This window comes from Hippoglossus hippoglossus, chromosome 5, assembly GCF_009819705.1.
Source record: "Hippoglossus hippoglossus isolate fHipHip1 chromosome 5, fHipHip1.pri, whole genome shotgun sequence".
In the NCBI taxonomy this organism is placed as follows: Eukaryota; Metazoa; Chordata; class Actinopteri; order Pleuronectiformes; family Pleuronectidae; genus Hippoglossus; species Hippoglossus hippoglossus.
Window position 1 is genome coordinate 24,006,120 of NC_047155.1, and position 25,716 is coordinate 24,031,835.

General features: G+C 41.0%; 1 long non-coding RNA gene and 2 other non-coding genes across 3 annotated transcripts; 2 read left to right on the forward strand and 1 right to left on the reverse strand.

Moving 5' to 3' along the window:
• The first annotated feature begins 13,467 nt into the window (after window positions 1-13,467).
• On the forward strand, window positions 13,468-13,539 carry trnae-cuc. The gene has a single exon. It is a non-coding gene; the product is annotated as a tRNA-Glu (tRNA).
• A 1,595-nt stretch (window positions 13,540-15,134) lies between these two features.
• On the reverse strand, window positions 15,135-18,700 carry LOC117762093. Its single transcript, XR_004613937.1, has 2 exons — window positions 18,662-18,700; window positions 15,135-15,446 (listed from the first exon to the last, which is right to left on the reverse strand). It is a non-coding gene; the product is annotated as an uncharacterized LOC117762093 (long non-coding RNA).
• trnae-cuc lies at window positions 17,046-17,117 on the forward strand. Its single transcript has one exon. It is a non-coding gene; the product is annotated as a tRNA-Glu (tRNA).
• Window positions 18,701-25,716: the final 7,016 nt, after the last annotated feature.

Below are 25,716 nucleotides of genomic sequence, written 5' to 3' on the forward strand. Positions count from 1 at the left end.
GGAATATTGACAAATAATAAGACATGTTTTGATTCCCAAACTGAGAACACACTGACCTGAAGTCTAAAACATGAGCATCCTATTTGGATACTGAGACATTTAATCTGTCAGAACGGAGTAACTGATTGTTAAAAGTAATGCCTGCTCACTCAGCAGCACAACCACAAAAGGTAATGAGTAGATCCGAGTCACATTCCACCATAATATTTTGACTAAATTAGGGAAGAGATTGCAATCAGGAGGGAAACTTTCTGAAGAAAGTTAAAAAAGGTTTCTCAGTTTGCATTGTTTACTCTTATCAAAATCGTAAAAGACCCTCTGTATATGCTGTTATGCGTTGTTCACACTAAATTATTTTTTTGGCCCGATTTTTTCTCTTGCCAACTAATTCTCTCGAAGACAAAATCCACAGATGGGAGCCAAATCTGTTTTGATCGTCATTCGCCAATCGCTATGTGGGAACTCTTCAAAGATACGATCAGAGAGGCTCCTCAACGCATCGTCCTCATCCAACTAGTTTTCACACAGACTAAATACATATTGACGGATCTGCAACAACTACAGCTGATCTGAACGCCATTTAGTTTTTCTGCATTTATTTGTGTTCAATTATCAACATCAACAACTTTCCTCCTGCCTTGTATAAGTACCCATACAATTTGTACATGATCAGTACACAACAATTCCACCAGCAACATAATACTTGGGTTTAAATGAATGCACAAAAGGTTAAAGGGAGGATCCAAGCACAGTTTGCCATGATGGTTGCCGGGCGGATTTAGCATGTGGTTAGACAGCTTGATCACTTTCTCACTTGTTCTTTTTTTGTCCTGTTTGTTTTTCCACCTCCGCGTAGCAACCTTCTCCCCATGTAACAGATTTGAGAGGTGTTTCATTACTCACTCACTTCCTTCACTATCTTCAGTCACGCATCCCAGCAATAAGGCACGCATATGCATCCATGCAACTCAACGTATTCACACAAATTCAGTCTTCCCACCTACGTATAAAAAAGACTATGTAGCGCCAAAAGCTAAAACATACCATACTGCATCTGCATAAGGGATGGGAGCTTTAGAATATGAATAAGCAAACATCCAATAAGAGGGTTTCTCTGTTCTCTGTCAACTGTGTGTGACTGTGGCAAAGGAACGATCCTGCATCTGGAGGAGTCTCCCCATCTCGTCCCAAGAGAGCACACTGCCTTTGCACCACTGAAGAAGTGAATTTACGCCACAACATGCACACTCTTTAAATATTAATAACATCTGCCTAGTAACTAAACATGAGCTCTCCATGGGATGCTCTCCAGCTAGCGCCCACAGAGCAGGGAAGACACGTCAGGCCTGAGAGAGAGGTCAGCTGCTCGCTCAAATGGATGGATTTAATGGAGGGAAAATGTCAAAAAAGCACCACCAATGAAATTCATATATTCCCACATAGAACCCTGAAGACAGATCAAAGGCAGACTGATAATCTGCCCTTTCCTTCTCTGCGTTAATGCCCGTCCCCTGATACGTACAGTAGTGGAAATCCTCTTGTGATCACCGAGCACCTGCAGGGTATACGGGTTGGGTGTGAAGCTTAAGTTGGAATGGATGAACCATTTCTTCTGAGCGCTGATGTTCTCCCCCTCACCACCCTGGAGAGGGCTCCTGGTCCATGGGCGACACCCACATTTGTGATAATAATATGATATATTTCCTCATAAAGAAGTGGCAAAGATGTCAGGTGAGATAATATGAATAGCAACAAAGTCTGCAGACATTTCTAACACAGGAAAAAAACGCAAAATTTAAACAGCAAAAAGAATACAAATATATCAGGATAAAAAACAGAAGGTGTCATAGACATAGAAGGAGCTGGAGAAGATCTCATCTTATAGGTGATAGACTAACTACAGACATTTTCCCATGGTCGTGTCTGAAAATGGCTTATGATTCATAATAACCACTCACAATCAGTAGGGCGAGGCTTGTGGAAACAGCTTCTTTCTCTCATTGACTGTCCCTTTACTTCACGGTTATTTCTTTTCTGTCTGTGGATTGCTACAGTTGGGGGTTATGGGTGGGGGTGGGATGGGGAGCCTGAAATTATGCCAATTCCAACAAAGTGAATGAACTAAACACTGTCACTTTAATAGAGTCAGTTTGAAAATGACTATCAGCAAAACATCTAGAGTTACACTTGAAGTAAAAGACATGTTTCCTGCTTATCTGCCTTTATATACTCTCACAACTAGAATATTTGGTTTCTACTGAGGCCTGGACCTCACTGATCTTGTCTTGTCTACATTGTAATTTTCTCCTCCGTTGCACATTTCATATATTTCAGTCTTGGACATGGTCATTACAAAATATCTGCTTTGATGAGCAATTTTTCCAAAAAGACAAGACAGAAATATTCAGGCCAAAGAATCACTCCTCTTGACTGAGTGTGTTTACGCCTCCCGATCAACACCACCCACCAAAAAAATAAAACAATCCTCAACTATTCACTGGACCGCTAATCGTGCTCTGCCCACTTTGGGTACCACAGAGTGTCAGGTTTCTTATTGTGTTGGATGAATAGCCAACGCCTGCTGCCATTAAGCAGGCTGCAAATGTTACAGACAAAAGTGGTGATTACACCTGCTGGTCCTCTATGGGCGGAGCACAATGCAGCTCTTTAAAAGAAAAGAAAAAATCAGTGTGACATTTGTAAAAGGATTGTGTATGTGTTCACCCCCCCCTCCCTCCCATGACTGGCACTTCAGACAGAAGGAGCTTAAAGGCAGACCTCATGGGGATCAAACATCCAAGGCCCTAGTGGCAGCCCAGCTAACAGCATGGGATCTCACCAGTGTCGCGGTGATTGGCTTTGTCCAATAAACACAGTGTAGCTTAATGACAAAGTCAGACTGTTACAGAAAGACCTCAGGCCACTTTATTGTTCTCCTGTGTTTGGTCTGTTAATATAATAACATTCAAGGTTCACTGGAAAGAACCAAATGCTAAATGCTAATCTCAGGATGCTACAATGCACAATGAAAATGCGAATGCTGTTATACTTACATAAAAGCCATAAACCAAAGTTTACCAAAGTAGGATTTTGGTTTGATGGTGGTGCCAGAAATGAAAAGTGACATCAGGCAAATCATCACACAGTTATTGGTGGTCGAGATATTGGTACTATTGGAAAAGTCAGGGGATCACCATGGGATTTACGAACTTTAATGCCGATCCATTCAACAGTGGTTGAAATTATTCAATCCATTCCAAAGTGGCGGACCTACTGCCTGACCAGCTCTGTGCAAAGAAACCTCACCCAGCAACGTGTTCAAAAGTGCAGCTGTGCAACTGTTTCATGCTGCCGGACAATAAAAAGAACCTGGCAGCACCAAATGTGATTCTGTTAGAATTCCTGTCATTAGCCCACAAAGAGAATTCTTAGAATTAGAGGAGCAACAGACGTGATTTTGTGAAGCTCTCCTCCAGTAAGGACTATCTTGAAATTTTTATGATGGTACTTGACAGCGGACATTGTTTTTACTGATACACTGCCAGTCAAAAGTTTTAGTATACACAACTTGACATTTAAGGAGTTTAAGTCCAGTGAACATCCTTAAATCGTACAAAAGTAAGTGGTAAATCATGTACTGTATATTCATAGAGAACAGGCCTTTATCATATGAATGATTTACTTATGAAGTAAATGATTCAATTCCTACAGTTTGTTAATCACTTACAATCCCTCTGTCTGTACAGAAGCAGTGTGAGGGTTTTTAAAACCCTGATGAAGTAGCACTGTATGTTGATCTCACAATGGTGAGAAGAAGTCCAGTAGAAAAGGAAGACAGACTGGTTTGTTCCTACAGTACGATAAAGACCCGAAGCCTCAGGAGAACAGATCCAGGTCGGAGACTTCACATGATGGAGGAGCAGCACAGTCTCCAGACTTTAACCTCCTGCTTTGGGTTGAATTGGAAAGAAGGTGAAAGCAAAGAAATCTACAAGTGTGACACATTAGTGGGAACTTCTGCATCAGTGTTTGTATGAACTTAGAAATAACGTGACTTCAAGTGTGTTCGACTCCTGAATTAGTCATAAACATTGGATTATAAATCCTTTTTCAAAATCTTCTGTTTCTACTCCTTCTGTTTTAATTTCAGAATAGATTAAGACATCACACTATCTGTATTTAACATCTGGGCAAATAGAGGAATTGTAAAACTTTAAAACTTTTGACTGGTGGTGTAAAAACAATTCGGAAGTGCCGCTGAGTCTTGCACTTAACCTCAAACTATTGGTGTATCTACTCAGTGGAAAACCGATCTGACTGTGTTTTTACTGGGCAACTTCCAAGTGTGAATGTGTTCAACTGTGAGTGTGAAGCACAGTGCTCAGAGAAAAGAGCAACTGTGCTCATTAAGAATCTGGCTTGTGGCTCTTCACTTCATCTTACTTAGTTTTGGAATATGTCACAGTATGGGAAACAGAACATAAATATGCAACGATACATTACAGTCTTTTTTTGAGAATGGATGTAGCAACAGCACACAAGCAGCATACAAATTACGTGGTTGAGGTTTAAATTTCAGGGATGACTACATTTTATCAGGCAGGAGAGTAAGACGTGGTGGGGGTTGGGTTTGGGGACTTTCTGCGGCGATGACTTGCATTTTTATTAAGGTTTAGCATAAATCGGCACTCTGCGGCCAACAAGTGGAACTGATGCCATGTAAGGTCTGGCAGGGTTGTCCTTTGAGGCAGAAAAAGAGAGCAGAGAAAGAAGCTTGTGTATTTGCATTCTGCAGCGGAGCAGATGGAGCGTCTGTCATCCATATGCATGAGGCAGGCGGCTGCCAGCCTATCACCTTGACCCTTGCTATGGGACTCTGACCTTGGGACTCAATGGAAGAGAATGGGACAAGTCTGAGCCGTGGTGTTAAGGCTTTATGTCGTTGCTGGGAAAAGTGGCTGAGCCGCGTGACTCCACCGGTCCAGGCCGAGATTCAGACAGTGGAGGAATGCCACTCCGTTCTCCCAACACCTGCCTGGTCACATGCAATTCATGTTTGTAAATGATGGATGGAAGGGGGGGAGAAACAAGGGTAACGTCACAAAGACACTTCTGTAGCTGAGGCAGATGCCTCGGAAAGGAGAACAGCTCTCAGGGAGGAATGGTGGGTACAAAAAGTAACTTCCATACAGAAATAGCCACAAGCAGCTTGTGTGCATTTGGATTCTGCATGCATCATTTGCTACATTGTTGGCAAGTTTGCCCTCCTAATGATTCGAATTCAACCCATGAACTCGACTGACTCATTAGTCTAGATGGTGCAAACTGATCTTTGTACGATTTCATGGAGCTGATTACAAGATCTAAACCTTTACAATTTTTCGCATTGAAACAGAATATCCCAAGACTGCAGAGCAAGGGAAGAACCAAGCATCCGAACGTGTTCAACAAGTTTGGATTCAAGAGATTCAGCCAATATTTGATTTGTCTGTAGTTGAGAGAATCAGACAAATGGCCTCAGACTTGTTCATTTTGCTTAACAAGAGTACATTTTTATGAGTTTTACTTTATTCCATCTTTCTGTCTTTCCATTTTTGAAAGAAAGAATATACATGTTCTAAATGTGTTGGGAGGGAATAATAACTGGTACAAATGACAAGATTCATCCAATCATAACAACAGATACTTTAATATATTTCAAAACGCATTTCTGGTTATGTTACCTGTTTACCTACATTTACTTGAAGTAAAACAGAGAAACACTTTCTAATTATTTGGGCTGACGTGCTGACAAAAGCAAAGGCAGCAACATTCATTTAATTATTCAATTAACCTTTACACTGTTTCAGGGACAATGCGATCCATAATTTAAATGAACTTTTCACAGGGCTGTCTCAGTGCTGTTCGGTCGCTTCTATTTGTCTCACGATGACGGGAATTTAATTTCACGTCTTCAAAGGTCCTTCTGCCCACGGATGCCCATAGAGATGACCTTTGCCTTAAAAAAGATGGTAGAACAATGACCATTTCATGATGATACAGGGGGGGGATGAATGACATCTATCAACACATGGCAGCTGATGTAATGTGCTGATGTTAAAACATGAGCATTTAACCAGTGCTAAAGGAAACCACGCAGCAGCAACACAGACCTGGATTGGGTTTCACCGCCTACTCTAAATCCAGGACTTAATTAAGGTCGTAGCTATAGCCAGCAAGTAGCTTATCAGGTTGAATTCAAATTTAAGATTCGATACAAAAGAATAAAGGAGGCAAACAGTGTTGACTTTGTTTTATTTATATCCACATACATGGAGAACTATGTGTTTTAGAGGAACATTAGGACTCCTGCACTTTTGAGTGAATGTAAAATGCAGAATCTGATAACCTAGCCTAGGTCATTTAGGAAAAGGTTATTAGCATTAGCTTGTAGTGTGAGGTAAGCTGTGTTATTTTTGTGAAATGTAATTGAGTAATGATAATAATAATTCAATAATACCAGTTTAAATCAGTCTTAAACAGCATTTTATCAAGTGTCAGCTCAAATTTGTGAACCACATTTTATATCATAGCTTTTGCACTTTATCTGAGTTAGCTTCACAGCAGTTACATTTGTATTTTATAGAGTATTAGGGGCCCCGGTTATTATTATATTTAGGCCATCTAAATATTACGAGAGTAAGCTCGTAATTTACCAAGAATAAAGTTGTAATATAACAAGAACATAAAGTGATATATTTGATTGATTGTAAGGTTAATGCTGGTATCTGTTGTTCAAAGGGTTTCTCAAGGAAAAAGTGAGATTGGTAATCAAGATTTGACGAGCATCGGTTCCTGATATTTTTTTCTTTTCTTTTTCTAATATTATGACTTTTTTCTCAAAATCTCAGATCTCCAGTGTGGCCCTGCCAGTTCGTGGAAATATTTAAAATAAACTAATTTCTACATATAAATTGGTATATGTGGTGCAACCTGTTTATGTTGTTTAAAGGTCCACTTACTAAACCCTTTTGCAATAACTAGGTCACGTCTCATCTTACAAGAGCTGGTGCGAAGTCTGCAATCTGTAACTGAACCTGTGACAAGTTCAGAAATATCCAGAGCTGTGTGAAACAAACACAATACGACTCATGTCCATATGGGTTATTGTACATATTATTTATATAGTTCTCCAGAGATATACAGTGATTAATGAAGACCCATAGATTACCTCAGAGACACTCATATGGGATATAATGTCCCCTCCTGATTCATACCCTTAACTTTATTTAACTGCTGCACTACATCACTTTTTTGACCGTGTTTGTCAGTATTCCCAGTGCACAAACCGACAACCCATTAGTCACTGTAACGGAGGGATTCCCATGTGGAAGGAGGGAGTGTTCCTGCTCAAGCTGTGCATGTAGGTGCAGCCTTGGCTGTGGAAAGGAGGGCACGGTGCCATCGTCATGCACAGCAAAACAAGAAGGTTGTCTCTCAGGGAGTGTGGGGGAGAAGTTCTGTGTGTGTGGAGAGAGCTGGAGTGCGTCTCCTTGAAGAGTCACATTGCTGAGGCGAGCAGAACAAAGAGACAGAAAACAGAGCAGGGAGATGACGCTGAGCATTGTGTGTCTGTACATGCATGTATTGTGTGTGTGTGTGTGTGGTTGTGTGCAAAGAAACAAAGGAATGCAATCAAATGACTGAATTGATAGCACCTCCATCTTGCTGAGAGAGAAAATGTGTCTACTTCACAATAGCTCAATCAACTCATAACATTGAGTAAGGACAGGTCGACTGTTAGTGTATATGATGGCGACAGACTATGGTGCATTTTTCTAACCATTAATGAAGTTGCAGATATACTGGGATCCCAAACACAATTTCATTCCTGGAATCACTTTGCATTGTTAATTGCAATCATCTAATTTTCTACCAGCACAAGCCTTATTAATTAAAGCCCCCACACAGTTCTGTGACAAATAGGATTTTCAGTGTCTGCATTCAGCAGGAGGTCTGAATGTACTGTGTGTGTGTGTGTGTGTACTCTTGTTGTCGCCACACCTCACAGGACTGTGGCTCATGCAGCTCATCTCTCACCACGGCCTCAGGTGTCTCTGCATAATGAAAATATTGAATAAGACCATCAAAAGAGGAATATTGATATTTTTCACTTACTGGCTCCAATTTAATCAGTGGAAAATGTGTCAAAAATTTAATTAAAAACACTGCTCTAATTAAGCTGTTGCTACAGTAATTTTGAGATGCTAACACAGCTGTAACACAAGTTGTGTAACATCAGTTTCCACCAGCCTCTCATCACATTTTAGACTGTGCACCATGTAACAGTTCCTCTTGTCACTGCCCAAAGTCACAGTTAAAGCTGACAAACATCCATGCCTCCATTCTTTAGACTTATGTAGATTAGGGTCAGAGTGCTAGTATCTTAGCACACATTGCTGAAAGTTTGACGTAGCATATGTGGCCTAATATAGGGGGTTTGTCCCCTTTGATGTGTTCGTGTGAAGTCCAGGAGGAGATCCAGGAGTGGAGTAACATTAAAAGTAAAACTGAGCAAAAATAAGTCAGGGAAATATGCTCAGCAATTGAGATTTTATTGAATAAACTCTTAAAACTAGCTTCTGAGAACGCAGAGGTCGATCACAAAACTAAAACACCGGTAACTAAAGTTTAGGCCAAAGCTAAACTGAACAATCATCCACTATCTCAAAAGAAGAAACCTTCAGCACACCAGCTGTCAAATGGCCAGAGAAGAGCCAAAGAGCAGGTTTTTATACTCCAGGTCCTGATGGAGTGAGTGGATGCAGGTGGGATCCACTGACAAGGAGGGGGGAGGGGGGCAGAGCCTGGAGAAAAAGCGTGCACACACACACACACAAACACACATACAAAAAATAAACTCAAAGCACTAAGCAACACCATATGGACCAAATACATCAAACAAGTTGGCAACCTTAACTATACCATAAACCACTGTGCCCAGGTGTACTGCATATTATACAAAACCTGTTGAACGCCACAACATTAACTATAAAAACAGGCATCTAACAATGATAACAGACTTCATTATCATTATCCTCCATCCAGAGGAAATCAGTTTTTCACAGAAAGATCAGGTTCGAACACAAAAAGCAAAAAAAAGAAAGTTATACAGAGTAACACATACGTTTGTCTTTCACTGAAGGAATTAATCAATCAATCAATCAACTCACTACCTCCGACATGATGGTTATGTTTTTCACCCAGTCTGTGTTTTTTGGTTGGTGTTTATTTTTGTTTAGGAAGATTACACAAAAACAACAGGTTGACACAAAGGAAGGATGAGGTGTGGGTCATTACATTTTGGCACAGATCCGGATCAGGGGCCGATCTAAGACTTTTTCTCTACTTTCTTCAACTGTTTTCCCAAGGGATAATTTATGGTTTCGTTAGAAAGAAAACTGGCACAGGGAGCTAATATCTATAAGTGTATGAATTAGGGTGCAGCTCGATGCAATTTAAGGGACAGTTGTGGCACTGGTTAGTACAATTTAACAGGTCATAAAACAGTATGAAATTCGACAGGGAAACAGTTTGAGGCTAATTAATAAATTAAATAAGGTCAAAGGTAAAAAATATAGTCATAGAACTAATAAAATATATTTTAAAATTATTAAATAAAATCTAGATCGTAGACCAAAGACAAATGAAAGCAATGAGGAAGCTAAATATTTCAAAACATGCATAAAAGAGAGTAAATGATGGTCATAACACTGTGTAATGTAAAGCCAGACTGAAGATGTGTTTGATTACATATAAAGATTCAACACAGTCAGATCAGTCTTCTACAAAGACACGTGGCTGTTAAATTGTGTAAATGTTATTTAAAGCACAAATCGTTGTACTGGAGCAGAGGAAGAAATATTGCTGACAGTTATCTGAAAACTCGATAGGACGCGGTGCTACTATCGATAGATGAGAAATGACACTGACCTATTGTTTGTTATTGACATCAGATATTTGAACCCTCCATCTCATCTGTGTTACAGTGTCATTCACGCAGCAGTTATTATGACAAGGACACAGACAAGAGAGCTGCGTTAGCACTGAGGATAGCAATCGCTCCATCACAGAGACACGCTGGCTAAGCTCAATGTTAATCAATACTATCACTGTCAGCTCCTCCTCACCTGAGGGAAGGACACATAGCGGCTGCTCATCTGTTGACTGTCCTTCATTACACATCCAAAGTCATTGTTACCTTGTAGGTACGACTACGGTTTAAAAGACATTTGATGAGCAAACTGTCAAACCAACAGTGAACGGAAGTGAGGAATGCTGAATATGAATTTGGTTTGTGATGACCGCTCCCTCCCTCCTTTATAACCGTTCCGGAGGATGTCCACCCAATTGGGTCCGGACATTCTACGGAGTTTGCCTTTTACACATGAGCAATGCAGCAGGAGATTCTCCGGGTCAGATGCGTTCACAACAACACAGAAATCTCTGCAGCGTTCAGGTGAGGTGTGCTGCAGCAGGCAGAGGCAGGATGTTTCAATTTTGTCGACATTGGCCTTATCCCCATCAGCTCTCATGACATCTTTGTCTTCTACGTGTCTGGCGCTGCTTTTTTATCTAGATATATTTTCTTTTTGTTTTTTATTCTTGGGTCTGTTGGGTGTTAAAACGTCATCAAAACGCACAGTGAATCCTCTGGACAATCTCCTGCTGTGTTCTAACATCAGCTCATTCGGACATTATCCAGAGTTTTTACCAGGGGGCAGGATGGAGCAAGTCCGCAGAAAGTCTGGAGGCTCACACGCAGACATTTGCATTCTCACATTCAGCCCCTCCAGAGATTGTCAGGAGGTTAACCAGAGTTTGGTGTGTGTCTGAAAGCAGCTCAGGTTATGTTTCAATTCTCTTCATTTTCATTCGGGGCCAGGACCAGGTTATTGACTGACAAGTCTCTTCAGCTCATCTCCCCCACCCCTTCTCTCACAGTGTTTGACAAGCCACAGATGTCGAATATCTCCCGCCTACGCCACCACAATCACACAACTAAAGGAGAAATGCAAAATAGAGTCAATCAATAGGTGGCCTTGGAGAGATGGAGTGTGTGAGTGTGGCCAAGGGAAAAAAACAATGTGTGTCGCAGTAGTCATTACTACATCACCGACAGGTGTCATGGATCGTGTGTAGTTTCAACTACATCCGTTCAGATTTTTGCTTTTAAACACATCAATACATTTACACCTGGTGTCCACACTACTCTGGAGTCTTCACCGCTGCTGGCCCCGTGTTAGTTTTAAAACTGTGTTTTTGCTCCTGGTTGGTTCTTATCAGTCACGAACATAGACCATAGACCATAGATAGGTTAATACAATTTGACGTAGCCTAGCTTTTACTCTTCTACCTAGTTATTAGAAAGAAGAACTCAATAGAAAGACCTTAGAAAGATGTCAGAATAAAAAAAACCTATGTCATTATTATTTTAATGGGCGAATCTGGAAACTTTCCACAGACCCCTGGATGTGTGTCATGGACCCAGAACCACTGCCATAGACTGTTTGTAAAGATCGACAATATGACTGCCTCCCAAAAGTGAATCAAAAGCATCTTGATCGCCACCTGGTGACTGGTTGCAGTATAGGTCATAAATCCCTTCTCCTCCATGTTAGTGGATTGGCCTTTGACAAAACTTAAAGGTAAAAGTAGACGTCAAATAAAACTCTCTGTCATTTTAGGTCATTCTCATCACACTGATGTTTGTTCAAGTGTTTCTGGTAAGTTTGGTTTTAATTAGTTATTTAATGATATGACAATGGAGTAAAATGTCATGATTATGAGATAGTTTCTCTTTCATGGGAGTTGAATGAGGATTCCTCTCTGTGAGTAAATCCACCACATTTCTCGAAATAAACACAAACTGTTTCATGTAACCTGGTTTCCTTCATATGCTACACTCATGTATTCCTTAGTATGACACTATAGCAGAGAAAAATACACACGTGTCCATCACATTTCTCTGCATCTGAAATGGAATGTTCCTGCTCATTTTGAATTAATTATTCTGCTTATTTCAGCACAGAAAAATTCATCTGGTTAGTATTACTCAACAAAAGCCATCATTTTCTACAACTACATTTTTAGGAAAAACTCTTTGATATTATTTTTACTCTTATATTTGTAATAAAATAGCTGAACACATACTTTACCTTCACAACAGAAGACTACCCATATTAAAGCCTAGTTTCATCAGCGTATGACCTGAAGCCTCAAACATCCCTCGAGACTTGAATCCTCCTCACAACCTCCACTTCTCTTTGCCTCCACCATTCACATACTGCCCTCCATAGCAAACGACTAAGTGCTGATGCAGCGTTATTTACCTTGAAAGAGAATCACTATGTATGAACAACCCAAATAGCATAAATTATTAAATCTGAATACTACATGTGAGACTACACCGGCTTTTTAAATTTTAATGTCAAAGACCTTCTCATCTGCATGTGAAGAGATGCTGTTTCTGCTTAAGATGAATGAATCCTAATTTGCTCCATCAGAAACTGTTGTGACTGTATTTACAGTGTGAAGACGCCACAGAGGCACCACATTCATTCATTTTACATTTCATCGTGTGACTGACCTTGAGGAAATGCTGCACTACCTTGCTAATGAGTTGATATACACGTGTGCCTTTTCTTTGTATGGATATAATTTTGATACCTGATTTAGTTTTTGTCACATTTTATTTATCTGATTGTTAGTTTATAGTGCAAAATGTATTATAATATTTCTGTTAATATTTATTAGTATTAGTACTTATTAGTATTTTAGTTTAAAACATTCCGTTAAAGATTAAAATGATCAACAGAACGTGAATAAATAACAGTTTTTATGTTATGTCTGCATTGTGTTGCAGGTTTTCACTGAAGTTAGTGTGCTAATCAGCTCCCTCCCCCCATCTTGTATGACTTTGTGAGTCACTGGTACGGCCGGTCTGCTCTCAGTCCACATGAGGATGAAGAAACGACGCTGCCCAGAGGACAAGAAAATGTTTTCTTTGGGAAAGAAATTAGGTGATAGAAACAGAAACAAAACACAAGTAGCAGGTATTTCGACTGGAAAGTAAACAGCTGCTGATCTTAAAATTTGATATTTAGAAATTTTGTTTTAGTCTATGAAGTAAAGGCATTAAAAACATCTAGTGTATGAGTATGAGTGTAATTTCAGACTGGAGGTGCAAAACCTCTGAGGCTGCAACTGCCATCTTTGAGTGTGTGTGTGGAAAAGTCACTTATACGAGACTGTGAATGATTCACACACATCTGAGTGCTGTGAAACATTTAATTTGAGTATGAATGTTATTCTGATTTGCTGAGCAAAGTGAGATCTGCAGGAAAAATGTCTGCAAATGTCTTCAACTCCTGCTCCTTTTAAAGGCCAGAAATTCCAGTTCAGGTGCCTTCACAAACATAGCAGCTGTCCCTGATGGTCTAGTGGTTAGGATCCGGCGCTCTCACCGCCGTGGCCCGGGTTCGATTCCCGGTCAGGGAACTAATCTATTGAATACTTTGAGTACAATTGCCTCCATAGGAGAGCATCATGTTGAGAATGAATCAGACGGAGAATATTGCACAATCAATGTCAGTTCTGTTAAATATTCAGGTCCTGAGTCAAGGTGTCAATGGCTGATGATACCTGTAAGTCATAGACCCATCCTGCTGTTGTGTGAGAAGTTAGGTCCACGGAAGATGGGGTGTAGATGGTTTGTGAGCTGAATGGGGAGAGAACTAGACAGTGCATTGTAGCTTGCTGAAAGTCGATGTCTTAAACAGCCTCCTCTTTTACATGATGGTTATATCAGGTTGACAAAGATGGCCTCTTTCACTCCCTGCTTCAAACCCTCTGTCTTCTCGTAAGTACTTCTTTAAGTCATTAGATCAAGTCAGTATCTTGCTATTTGGAGGTTGTTTTCCTTTTCACTGCTTTTAACTTTTACTGATATCTGTCACCCAGCCACTGGCTGCATCCAAAGTTCCAATTCACCATGCCATTTTCTAAGCTTAAACACTATGTGAGACCTTTTAGGAGGGGTGGGCGATATAGGCATTGGGGTCACCTGAGTTAAGGTGTGAATGACGATGATGACCTGTAAGTCATAGACCCATCCTGCTATACGACAGATATCTTTACACTCACAGTCTGCATAACATGGAGATGTATTATATGTTAGTAGCACCTCGGAGCTGTTTCTGTTAATATTTATTAGTATTAGTACTTATTAGTATTTTAGTTTAAAACATTCAGTTAAAGATTCAAATGATCAACAGAACGTGAATAAATAACAGTTTTTATGTTATGTCTGCATTGTGTTGCAGGTTTTCACTGAAGTTAGTGTGCTAATCAGCTCCCTCCCCCCATCTTGTATGACTTTGTGAGTCACTGGTACGGCCGGTCTGCTCTCAGTCCACATGAGGATGAAGAAACGACGCTGCCCAGAGGACAAGAAAATGTTTTCTTTGGGAAAGAAATTAGGTGATAGAAACAGAAACAAAACACAAGTAGCAGGTATTTCGACTGGAAAGTAAACAGCTGCTGATCTTAAAATTTGATATTTAGAAATTTTGTTTTAGTCTATGAAGTAAAGGCATTAAAAACATCTAGTGTATGAGTATGAGTGTAATTTCAGACTGGAGGTGCAAAACCTCTGAGGCTGCAACTGCCATCTTTGAGTGTGTGTGTGGAAAAGTCACTTATACGAGACTGTGAATGATTCAGCTTGCTGAAAGTTGATGTCTTAAACAGCCTCCTCTTTTACATGATGGTTATATCAGGTCGACAAAGATGGCCTCTTTCACTCCCTGCTTCAAACCACGTGTCTTCTCGTAAGTACTTCTTGAAGTCATTAGATCAAGTCAGTATCTTTCTATTTGGAGGTTGTTTCCCTTTTCACTGCTTTTAACTTTTACTGATATCTGTCACCCAGCCACTGGCTGCATCCAAAGTTCTAATTCACCATGCCATTTTCTAAGCTTAAACACTATGTGAGACCTTTTAGGAGGGGTGGGCGATATAGGCTCAAAATGATATCATGATATTTCAAGGAAATTTGCCATAACAATATTTATGACGACATATAGAACATTTTATCTGTGATTGCAGCTTGCAGGCAGCATCATTTATTAATGTAAACAAAATTAAGGCATTTTCCATCCCTCTTTTCCTTCTTGCATCATTAGCACCAGGTGTCTGGTTGACCTGTTAGCAGACAAGACCTGTGTGACAGCCTGTTCTTGTTCTAACAGCCGCTGGATCATCTTTTGTCTTTCTGTTACCAGTTTGTGCTGAGGTTGGCCTATTTCCACTTGAGCATCCCGGAGTGCCCGCTGCTGCTTCGAGCGGTGAGCAAAGGCTGCCACAACCTTTTTTACAACTCGTGCTGTTTGCTCAATCCTGGGGTCCTTCACACTCCTCTCTGAAGATAAAGAAAGATAGTTAGTCTCTCTCTCCATCCCTCTCTGAAATACACACACTCCCTCTCTCCCTTTCTCACTCACTCACACACACACACAGAGGCACTTTTTAGATCTTTAAGCAGATCAGATTGTCATAAAGCTATAGGTGCACACATTTTAAAAAGATATTCTTCTCACAGATTCCTCCCACATTGGTGGCTGCACTCTCCATCATCAGGTTTAAAACAGGTTGAATCTATTATTTATGATAACCTAATCTGTGCAATAGACAAATGAAAGCACATCAATACAATCAATCACACATACTTTACAAAAATGAAAGGGACATTCTTATTAACTAAAGGCAGGACTTATTTCCCGTGGAAATATGACCCATGACAATAATTGTTTTGGGACTGCCTGCTATTATGAAAAGACGTGGGGGTTATAATAGAGAGGATTATGATTTGTGGATTTGTTCTTACTTGATTTTTGGAGAAAAGTGACAGACGTAAACCTCCTTAAACCACTCGCAATATTTTCGCCCGTGTGATCCTCGGGATAGAAACTAGTCACGAGGCCGGAGTTGTGCAGCTTCCAGTCGTTGTCGATGTAGTGCCACGGTGATGTATGGTTTCATGGTTCGGCTCGACCACAGGTCCGTGGTCGAGGCAACAAAACTCCACCGGCGATAGTGTAGCTGCTGGTTTGTCGCGGCATGCTTCATACATCGCAGGCAAGGATCTGTAACCGCATCAGTACTCATCCACAGTTCGCTCTTGTCATATGGAGAGCCCCACTGCCGAGGCTCCAGCGAGGCTCCAGCGAGTCGTTTGTTAACTTTTGGCCGCACATCAGCAGCTGCTCGTGTCTCCTGCTCGCGTGCCTTCATAGCCTGGTTGCACTCAACGGTGTGTTTTCGCTTGAAGTGGTGAAACTTGTTTTTTGTGTTTCCACCTTTAGCACTAACAGTTTTCTTACATATTTTTTCCACACTGTGAAGTACCTCCTTTTTAGGGAATCGTTATCGGAGGCTGATGCGCTGCTCTCGCTATCAGGCATGTTTGGGCTTGTGACGTTGTGTGCGCCAAGGAACGCAAATGCGTCATACGTCATTGCGTCGCTATATCATTAATATCGCGATATGACACTTTCTTATCACGTAAAAAATTATAGCGGTATTATGATGGAAGGTATGATATGGCACAGCCCTACCGTTTAGTATGTGTGATGTCTCAGCATTGAAACAAGAAGTAAGTGAATTACAGAGTGTCCATGGGGTCATTTGACAGCTTCCACAGATCAAACCCTGCAGAAGTTACAACGTGTGCAGAAACATGAATGTTTGCACAGTTCTTTTGTACAACTCGTAGTACAAAGTGAAAAGTTTGAGTAATAGACTCAGATGGAGGACAAATGTCTGCCAGTGGTGGAAACCTATCAGAAAGCTCATAATTACAACTGTGGTCTTCCATTCATAGTTTCACAGTAACACGAACAGTGTTTCTGGACACTGCCACCACCGCTAGAAGTAGTTGGTGGTACTTCAACTCCTTTTAATGGCCAGAAATTCCTGGTGAGCAGCCTTCATGAGTAAGGCAGCTGTCCCTGATGGTCTAGTGGTTAGGATCCGGCGCTCTCACCGCCGTGGCCCGGGTTCGATTCCCGGTCAGGGAACTACTCTATTGAATACTTTGAGTACATTTGCCTACATAGGAGAATGAATCAGACGGAGAATATCGCACAATCCATGTCAGTTCTATTAAATATTCAGGTCCTGGGACAAGGTGTGAATGGCTGATGATTCCTGTAAATCACAGACCCATCCTGCTGTTGTGTGAGAAATTAGAGTTGGGCTGTGCTTAGTCAATAATCTATAAGATGCATTGTACAGTTAACCTAAAATTGGTGTTACCATTAATATGATGAAAGTGCTTGTCTGTTACCTATTTACTCTAGCTGTTTTGCTGCCTTGTAGTTTTACCTTCACGATAATTTTGTTACTTTTTCCTTCGACAAAGTGTAAAGGCATAGAGAGAGACAATAATCTCTACTTCTAGCCATCACACACTGAAACAAAGGCCAGATCGAAGATATCGATGAACGACAGATATCTTTACACTCACAGTCTGCATAACATGGAGATGTATTATATGTTAGTAGCACCTCGGAGCTCGGTACACATTAAGGCAATATTTGTGCTGACAATATAGAATCACCACAGGACAAGCATTTTTGGTAACAGGGTTGTGGCACAGGCAGAAAAGGCAAATGCTGGGGGCGCCATCCATCCAAAGGGATACCAGAAGTGAAGGAAGAAAAAGAACTAAAAACTAAGAATTTGTAATACTCTCTACTTCTCTTGGTTAGACTTGTCCACCCAGTGCCATCAAAGTGCTGGAATAACAGGAACTGAAACATTAAATGGTATGGTGTATCTGATTAGCGATATATATTAATTGAGGAGGATGAAGTTGACCCCAGGACTAAACCAGTCACCAGAGTTTTTAGTGAAAACCTTCACCTCCTTTGCTTTAGAATAGTAATATTTCACTTGTAACTCTTGGTTTTTGTTTTCAAATTTTCCCTGTTCATCTTATGTTTTGCCATTGGGAGAAGAAGAGGTTGTCAAGGCTTATTTTTGTCGCAAAGCTTATTTTTGTCACAGTTGCTGTTGATGAAAAGAACACTGTGTAGATATAAGTATCAGTAGCTATATTCAGACATGTCCGCCTGTGTTTCAAATCTATTTTTAGGCTTGGGTGCTCTTCTGATGTTTGATTCCTGTGAAGGTGTCTCTTTGTCACGGGCCAATAAATGACTGTGGCCTGATATGATGAAGAGATATGGCAGTACACAGGAACATGCTGTGCTCTGTACTGGTGGTGGTGGATTTGGGAAGATATGAAGTCAGCGGCTCTGAGGATCTTTGTGGCCTGATGCAGAAAAAAACACACAGCTGCTACTCGTGCTGCTTTCTGGCCTTTTGCCCGCCACCGTCTCTGGGAAGCATTTAGTATTCAGCTGCTGCTGCCCATAGACAGAGGAGCACCCACAGGCAAAGGCTGCTCTCGGATTACTTGCATTACATCAACAGCAAGTTGCCTCACATGAAATAGAGACACTCAATATATACAAATGAACAGGTTAGTTTTCTTATAGTCTTCTTATACTCTTCTTATATTCACCCAAAAAGGAAAATTCACTCAGTATCGACTCACCACTTTGCCGATGGAGGGGTGGGTGAAGTTTGAGTCCACAAAACAAGTTTGGAGTTTCAGGGGTAAACAGAGTTGCAGCCAAATCCAATACAATTGAAGTAACTGGGGACTGATATTTCCAACGCAAAAAACCCCAGAAAAAAACCCAGATAATGCCTCCATATTGCTCCTGTGGTGTCATCCAATTGTTCGTAAGGCCAGACATTCAAATTCGACTAAAAATTTGTAAATTTACACCATTTCTTTTGCCAAAATTTCTGCTGTGACGCAGCTCTGGAGACATTTAAGTTGGATTTGGCTGCAACACTGTTTACCCCTTAAACTCCAGAAGTGTTTTTGTGGACTCAAACACTTCACCCTCCATCGGCATAGTGGTGAGTAGATAATGAGTGAACTTTCATTTTTGGGTGAACTATCCCTTTAACAACAGATATCAATGTTTACATGTGAAGAGGGGAGTGACGTCACGTCCAAATGTTTGTGATTCTTGAAATTCTCCTCCCAGAGTCACCAGGGGGGAGATGTTGAACGATGATGCCTCTAAAATGATAATCTGTTCTGATAGATTAGTGCAGGACGCTGCACATGTTGGATGGTTTCAGCCTTGAGAGTTGCAAAGGTTCATTGTAATTAAACGGTTAATTAGATTTAGGGTGCAATGATGAGGGCAGCGGCACAGAGGAAGTGTCTGCCTAATAGCAGGTACATTGTCTGAATTATCAGCAGCTGTTCCTTCCTCCTGACCCCCCACCAGCACAGCTCAGCAGGCAGCCTGGTTTTATAAGTGCTAAGCGATTACACCAATAACGGCTTTGTCGTTAACAACCAGGGATAGACAGAGGGAGAGAGACAGAGGTGGAACACCTAGATGGCTGTATATGTTTTGGAGAGAATGGGATTTTACAAAGTTGAGGCTAGAAACAGAAATAAAGGGTTGATACGTGCCGACAGGGCCTTGGCTGTGATGGAGAGACACCATCATTCCTCTTCCCCAATATGTCACACACTCGTCCCATCAGGGCAGCGCTCACCATCAAGAGCAGAACGCGGCTGCGTGGGTAAGCGATGGGTGCTGTGTCATCCCTCCCATCCCCTGGTCCTGTAGATTGATTCCTCTGACAGGATCCCCCCCCCCCCCAACTCACATTCCTCTCCCTTGAGAAATTGAAAGAGAGAATGATGAGAGAGATAGAAAAAAGTGTCTCTCTCAAAGAAGAACAAAAGTCAGTTCAGACTCTGATATTTGTAGGGTAATACACAGGGTGGACAAACTTGTAATCAGATCATGGCCTTGGCTTAAATATGTATTTTCTTACTGCATGTTTTTAGTTGTGTGGGTGAGGACCTAAAGAGACTCTGCAGATCTGCATTTGACATTTAACACTAACTCATTCAGGGAAATTGTACAGTTGAAGATGTCAGTGAGTGTGCAACATGATGTACTGCTTATAACAGTACACAGAGAAATGATGTCAGTCCAAACAGCTTCCTCTGTTTGCTGCTGCTCATTAGGCTCAAAGCTGCTGTTCCACAGGATGTTATCTTGTCTGACGATCTTTGGAACTAAGTACAACACTGAAGTTAATGTGCAAGGGGTAAAAAAGTTGTTCGGATCAACATTATCAAGTGTCAAAAATATTTCCAGACTGTTGTGCAGCAGAATATGGGTTTAATATGAATTTGTATAAGAGGTCGGTGCTGCTGTGATTCACAACACATCCATGACCTGACCATCTGCAATGAAGCCAGTGTATTTTAAATGCAGGCTACAGGACATCCATCCATCCATCCATCCATCCATCCATCCATCCATCCATCCATCCATCCATCCATCCACACACTTTACTCTTTCAGCATTATAGCAAACAAACCTTTTAGATAACCTCAGCAAATGAAACAGTTTATTCCAAATGACAGATGTGTAACACAGTCCCAAAGAGTTTACTGCAGTGTACAAATTATCCACAAATACCACACCATCAATCATTTAAAAAAAAGGAGAACATTTGCTCCTGTTAATTTAATTCAATTTAATTATTATAGCACTAAATCATTACATATATGATCTCAGGGCACTTTACATAGTAAGAAACCCAAAAGTTCCCTTAATGAGCAAGCACTGTGAAAAGAAAAAAACATGTAAAACCCAAATTCAATGTGGGCGTCGATCTGCCTCGACCGGTTGGGGTGAGCGGAGAAAAATGGGGGAGAGGGGAGGGGTGAGTGAAAAAGAGGAGAGAGAAGAGAGAGAGGGGGTCGGGAGAGGCGAGAGACCAGGAACGAGAGTCGTGTAACCGATATATATTCAAACTCTGTCACTGGTTGATCAAATTTAAATGATAAGACTGATACTGATGTAATGATGTTATTAACAATAGCTACTACTACTACTACTACTGCTACTGATACTACGACTACTTTTGTAGTGTCAAACCTGGAATCATGCAGCTCTGGAGTTCTGAGATACCTACAGAATATGGGAGAGACAGAGAGAGAGAGAGAGAGAGAGAGAGACCGAGAGACACGGAGAGAGAGGGAGAGAGAGACTATGGGAGGGAATAAACACAAAGTAAGTGACATGTAGTAAAATAAATGTGGGGGCAGAGAGACAGAGAGGGAGAAGTGCTCAGTGCATGATGGGAGTTCCCCAAGCAGTCTAGACCTATAGCAGCAGAACTAAGGGATGGTTCAGGACTCACCTGATCCAGCTCTATCTACGGGCTTTATCAAAAAGGAACATTTTCAGTCTGACCTGAAATGTAGAGATGGTGTCTGCCTCCTGACCCAGAGTGGGAGCTGGTTCCTCAGGAGAGGAGCCTGGTAGCTGAAGGCTCCACCTCCTGGCCTACTCTTACTGATTCTGTCCACAGAAATGTTATGAATGGTTTAAGCTCATTTGTTATTGATTGATTTTGTAAAAATGAAGGATTTTATTTGACATTATGATGTTTCAAACACATGTCAAAATGATCCAAAATTCATGTGCATATTTTTTTTTTTGTTATTGACCATACATTACATTAAAGGGACATTATTTTTACAAAAACAATTCATCACATGCATGGCAACACTGGCAGAATTTAAACTTGTGCTCCATTTTTTATACTTCACACAACTACTTCATTGTGCGAACCACAATCATCCACTCCTCCTCCTCCTCCTAACACTGACCTTGTTATTCTATATTCTACATCCCCAGTCTTCCTCCTCACCTTGTGTCATAACTGCTATACGGCTGCTGGAGGTCGCAATAAAATGTAACTATGGGTTGTATGTAATCAGCAGCTTGCACACACCGACACACCGACATATGGGCTTTTCTTTTTTTACAGGAGGACAGTATCCAAAAAACACAATTCCTGGAGAAAGAGATGAGTGAGACAGTGGGAGGCACAGGAGGATCTTATTGCAGCAGGGTTTTGTCCTTCCTTTGAGTTTCGAAATTAAAACACTTTGTGTGGTAAGATGATATTTTATTTGCAGTCAGCGGTAGCAAGAGGGGGTGGCAAGATAATTTCCTAGAAATCTAACACAATTTAAAAACATTTCTCAATATCATATTTTAGCCATAATAGTTTCAAAAAGTAAAATATACTAGTTGAATATAAAATAAAACCATCCGAATAATCATTGGCCTTCTGAATTTCTTTGTGTCAATGTGACTGAGGTGACTACGACAGATAGGTGACAGCATCAGTTGCAGCAGGTTAATTACAGGACCAGAGGAAACACTGCAACATGTGCACGTAGTTGAGTTCTTTGTGAATTTGCTCATATAAATATCCTTTGGAATAAGTGGAGTTGCAGGTCATGGCTCTTTTGTGGGACAGGGGCTGAAAAGTTCCCTCCCTCACACACAAGCAGAAAGTTTGTAGCTGCTCAAAACAAAACATTTACTCATGTGCTCATCATCTGAACCAAAGCCCAAACCCGCAGATAAAGATCTAGTGGATGATGAGGACATCTGATCCCGACACCGGGCTCTCCTCCAAGAGCAAATGGTGATTCTAAGCAGCCATAAATGGGATTTTATAGGATCATTTAGTTCGCGGAGCCCACAACAGTCCATCAAGACTGAATTGTCTCCTTGGAGATGTAATGGGGACGGGCCCTGTAAATCAAAGAGAGTAAAAATGGAAGCTGATTCACATTAGTGATGGCTAATTAGCTCATAGCACTGAGGGCTGGGAGCCGTCTGCCCTTCTCTGGTGCTGCATGGGTCTGCGGCAGCTCAGGAGAAGCTCCAGCTTTGTGTTTTCACGGGATCATTTTACGTCTCCCCGGGGTGCACTGAAAATGACACAGTTTGAGATGTGTTTTTGCAAAAACGCTAAAATACTCTGATGTGAGCGGGGAGCGCAAATGAGAACAAGATGACCTCATGCTGCTCGTACCATAAAAGCACATGTTTGGTCTCTGTCAGGATGGCAGCTACAGCAGGGTGGGAGGTCTGCTGCTCTTTTTATGAAGTCTGACGACGACCTGACTACCTGCTCTCTCCAACCTCCAAATTGGCTGCTCGCTCTGCGGGCGGAGGAAGCAGCGTCCAGGAGGACTCTCAGCGTGGATGATTAATTCTGAAGGCACTTTCTTGTCAAGAGGACCTTTACTCTGCTGATCGAGGCAATGTGATCTGTCGGGCCTTTGAAATTCAAATGATGTCTTCCACCCTGTGTCCCACGGACGGCTTTGAAAGTTCTCATGAAAGCAGAGCAACAGAGATGCAGCCGACACGAGCTGGCAGAGAACAGAAAGACAAAATCATCTCCGTCCCAAAAATAGATGTCAGCGCAAACTGAGGAGACACAAATAGACAATCAAAACGCTTCGTGACTAAAGTGCATCTGAGGTTGTGAAATATATAGGAACGTGGTTATTTTTACCCCGGTGCTGCCATTTTTAATATGAAGCACTGTCTGCCACCTGACTATTTTACATTTTGAGGCTTTTTTATTCATTTGTTTGATTTTAGACAGCATCCATGAAAGTGGCAGCACTTACTGAAATAAGTTATATTTAGTTACCTTATTGCATTTCATGTGCACCAGAATATATAAGACTAAGAGTTTGGATTTAGTTTACATCACATCGACACCGGTGTTGTTTCTTATCACCACAAACTCTCTTGACATCTTCGTCAGTGTCTTCTATGTGTCTGGCACCGCTTTTTCTTAGATATTTGCTTTCTTTTCGGGTTTTTTTCATCTGTAGCGTGTAAGAAGCATCACCAACCCCCCGCCAGCTTCACAGGGACAATGATAACATGCTGATGTTCACCGTACAGTGTTGGTTTACCTTCTTGAGGCCCCTTCCGATAAAATGCGACAATTCGATATTTTTATGCAATTACTGCTTTCTCTACTTCTGTATTCCTTTCATGCTATATATGTAAAAATGTCAGCCTTGTTTGTTTTTATCTAATTGTTATTTCCTGAGTAGTTGATGGTTCAATGTAGCCTATTGAAAACATTATTACTCATGAGATATGATTCTGTTTTGGACAGAAAAACTTTACTTACTAACTGGAACTCTCCACATCTTCCTTTGGCCTTAAGTTTCCCCTCGAGGTCAAAGAAAATTGTTGAGGACAGGACTTTTATTTTTATATACAACTTTTTAACTACAGCCCAGGTCTTGAGTTAAATTGAATTTCTCATCTTCTCCTCGTGTTGTCCTGCTGCAGCATTTCAGCTCACTCTCTCTCTCCATCCTCCTCCTCCTCCTCCTCAGTAAAACTTGTGTTTCTGTGCAGGACAGTCCTCCCTGCTGATCTGATAGAAGAGGTGCTGAGAGTTCAAACTGATAAACTGGTCTATACCATGAGGTTTTCAGTAAAATATGGTCTCTACAGTTTCTACTCCCATCGTCTCTGCATGGAGAGATCCTTCCTAAATGCAAAGAATAAGCTGCTATGATCTAATTACTTTGTGGCTGTACATTTTAAGATGTGTGTGCTTTGGAGCTCACTGGATAATTATTTTCAAATGTGTGGCTCCAGGGTGTTTTTGTTTCTGTGCAGTGTGTGGGTGAAAACTCACATCAGCGTTGGCAAATTTATAAAACTACTCTCACAGTCTGAAAACCAATCTGTAAAGCTGAACACCCACCTCACGAGTGCATGCATCATAAAATCCTAAAGGACCTGATTCCCCTGTACTTAATTTTACTGTGAGAACCTTGATGTATGACGGCAGTTACTAGTACTTTTCAGAGGAAAACATGCAATTTGGTTCCTCTTCTTGTCCGAAGATCAAATCATTTCACTATCTGTTGCTGATTACTGGACATAATTATCTCACAGCAATGTTATTTTTTTATTTTACAGCTTGGTTGAAAAAACTGACACTAATAAACATGTTCGACATCATAAAAGCCAATTTTGGACATTTTGGACACACTTTCTAGAGTTCGTCTTTCACATGTGAAGAACGCAACAGGAGATTGTTGAGGTCAGACAAGTTCAAGATATCAGGAAAATGTCTGGAACATTCAGGTGAGGGTAAACGCCTGAGGAGAGGAGGCAGGACATGAAATAAATTCTACTCTGGACATCACGTGTTTTTGTTTAAAGCACATTGACACCACCACCACCACAAGTTGACATCTTTGTTGGCGTTTTGTTCATGTGTGGCACCTTTTTCCATCCTGAGATATTTGTATTCTTTTTGGAGATTTTAGTTTGGCATCTGTCACTTGTTAGAAACGTCATCAACACGCCCACTCGCTCGGTCTGAATTTTATGAAATCTTCCCACTGTATTCATGCTTGGACATTTTCTGAGCAAGGAAAAGTTCTGGGAAATTCACAGTGAGCAAATCAAATCTTTCATATGAACATGCTTGCAGCTGTAGGTTCTCCCACAGATAACTGGACCAGTTGTAAACCAACTTCATGATACTTGTTATCCATGACAGCCGATGTCGGAAACGTTTAGGAACATTTCTGGAGCTCAGTGCGCGTCAGAAAGCAGCTTAAGTGTTTGTGTAGTCACCTTACAATATACAATCAATTCAACTTTATTGCAGACACAAAATGTCCATATCTATATAAAAATA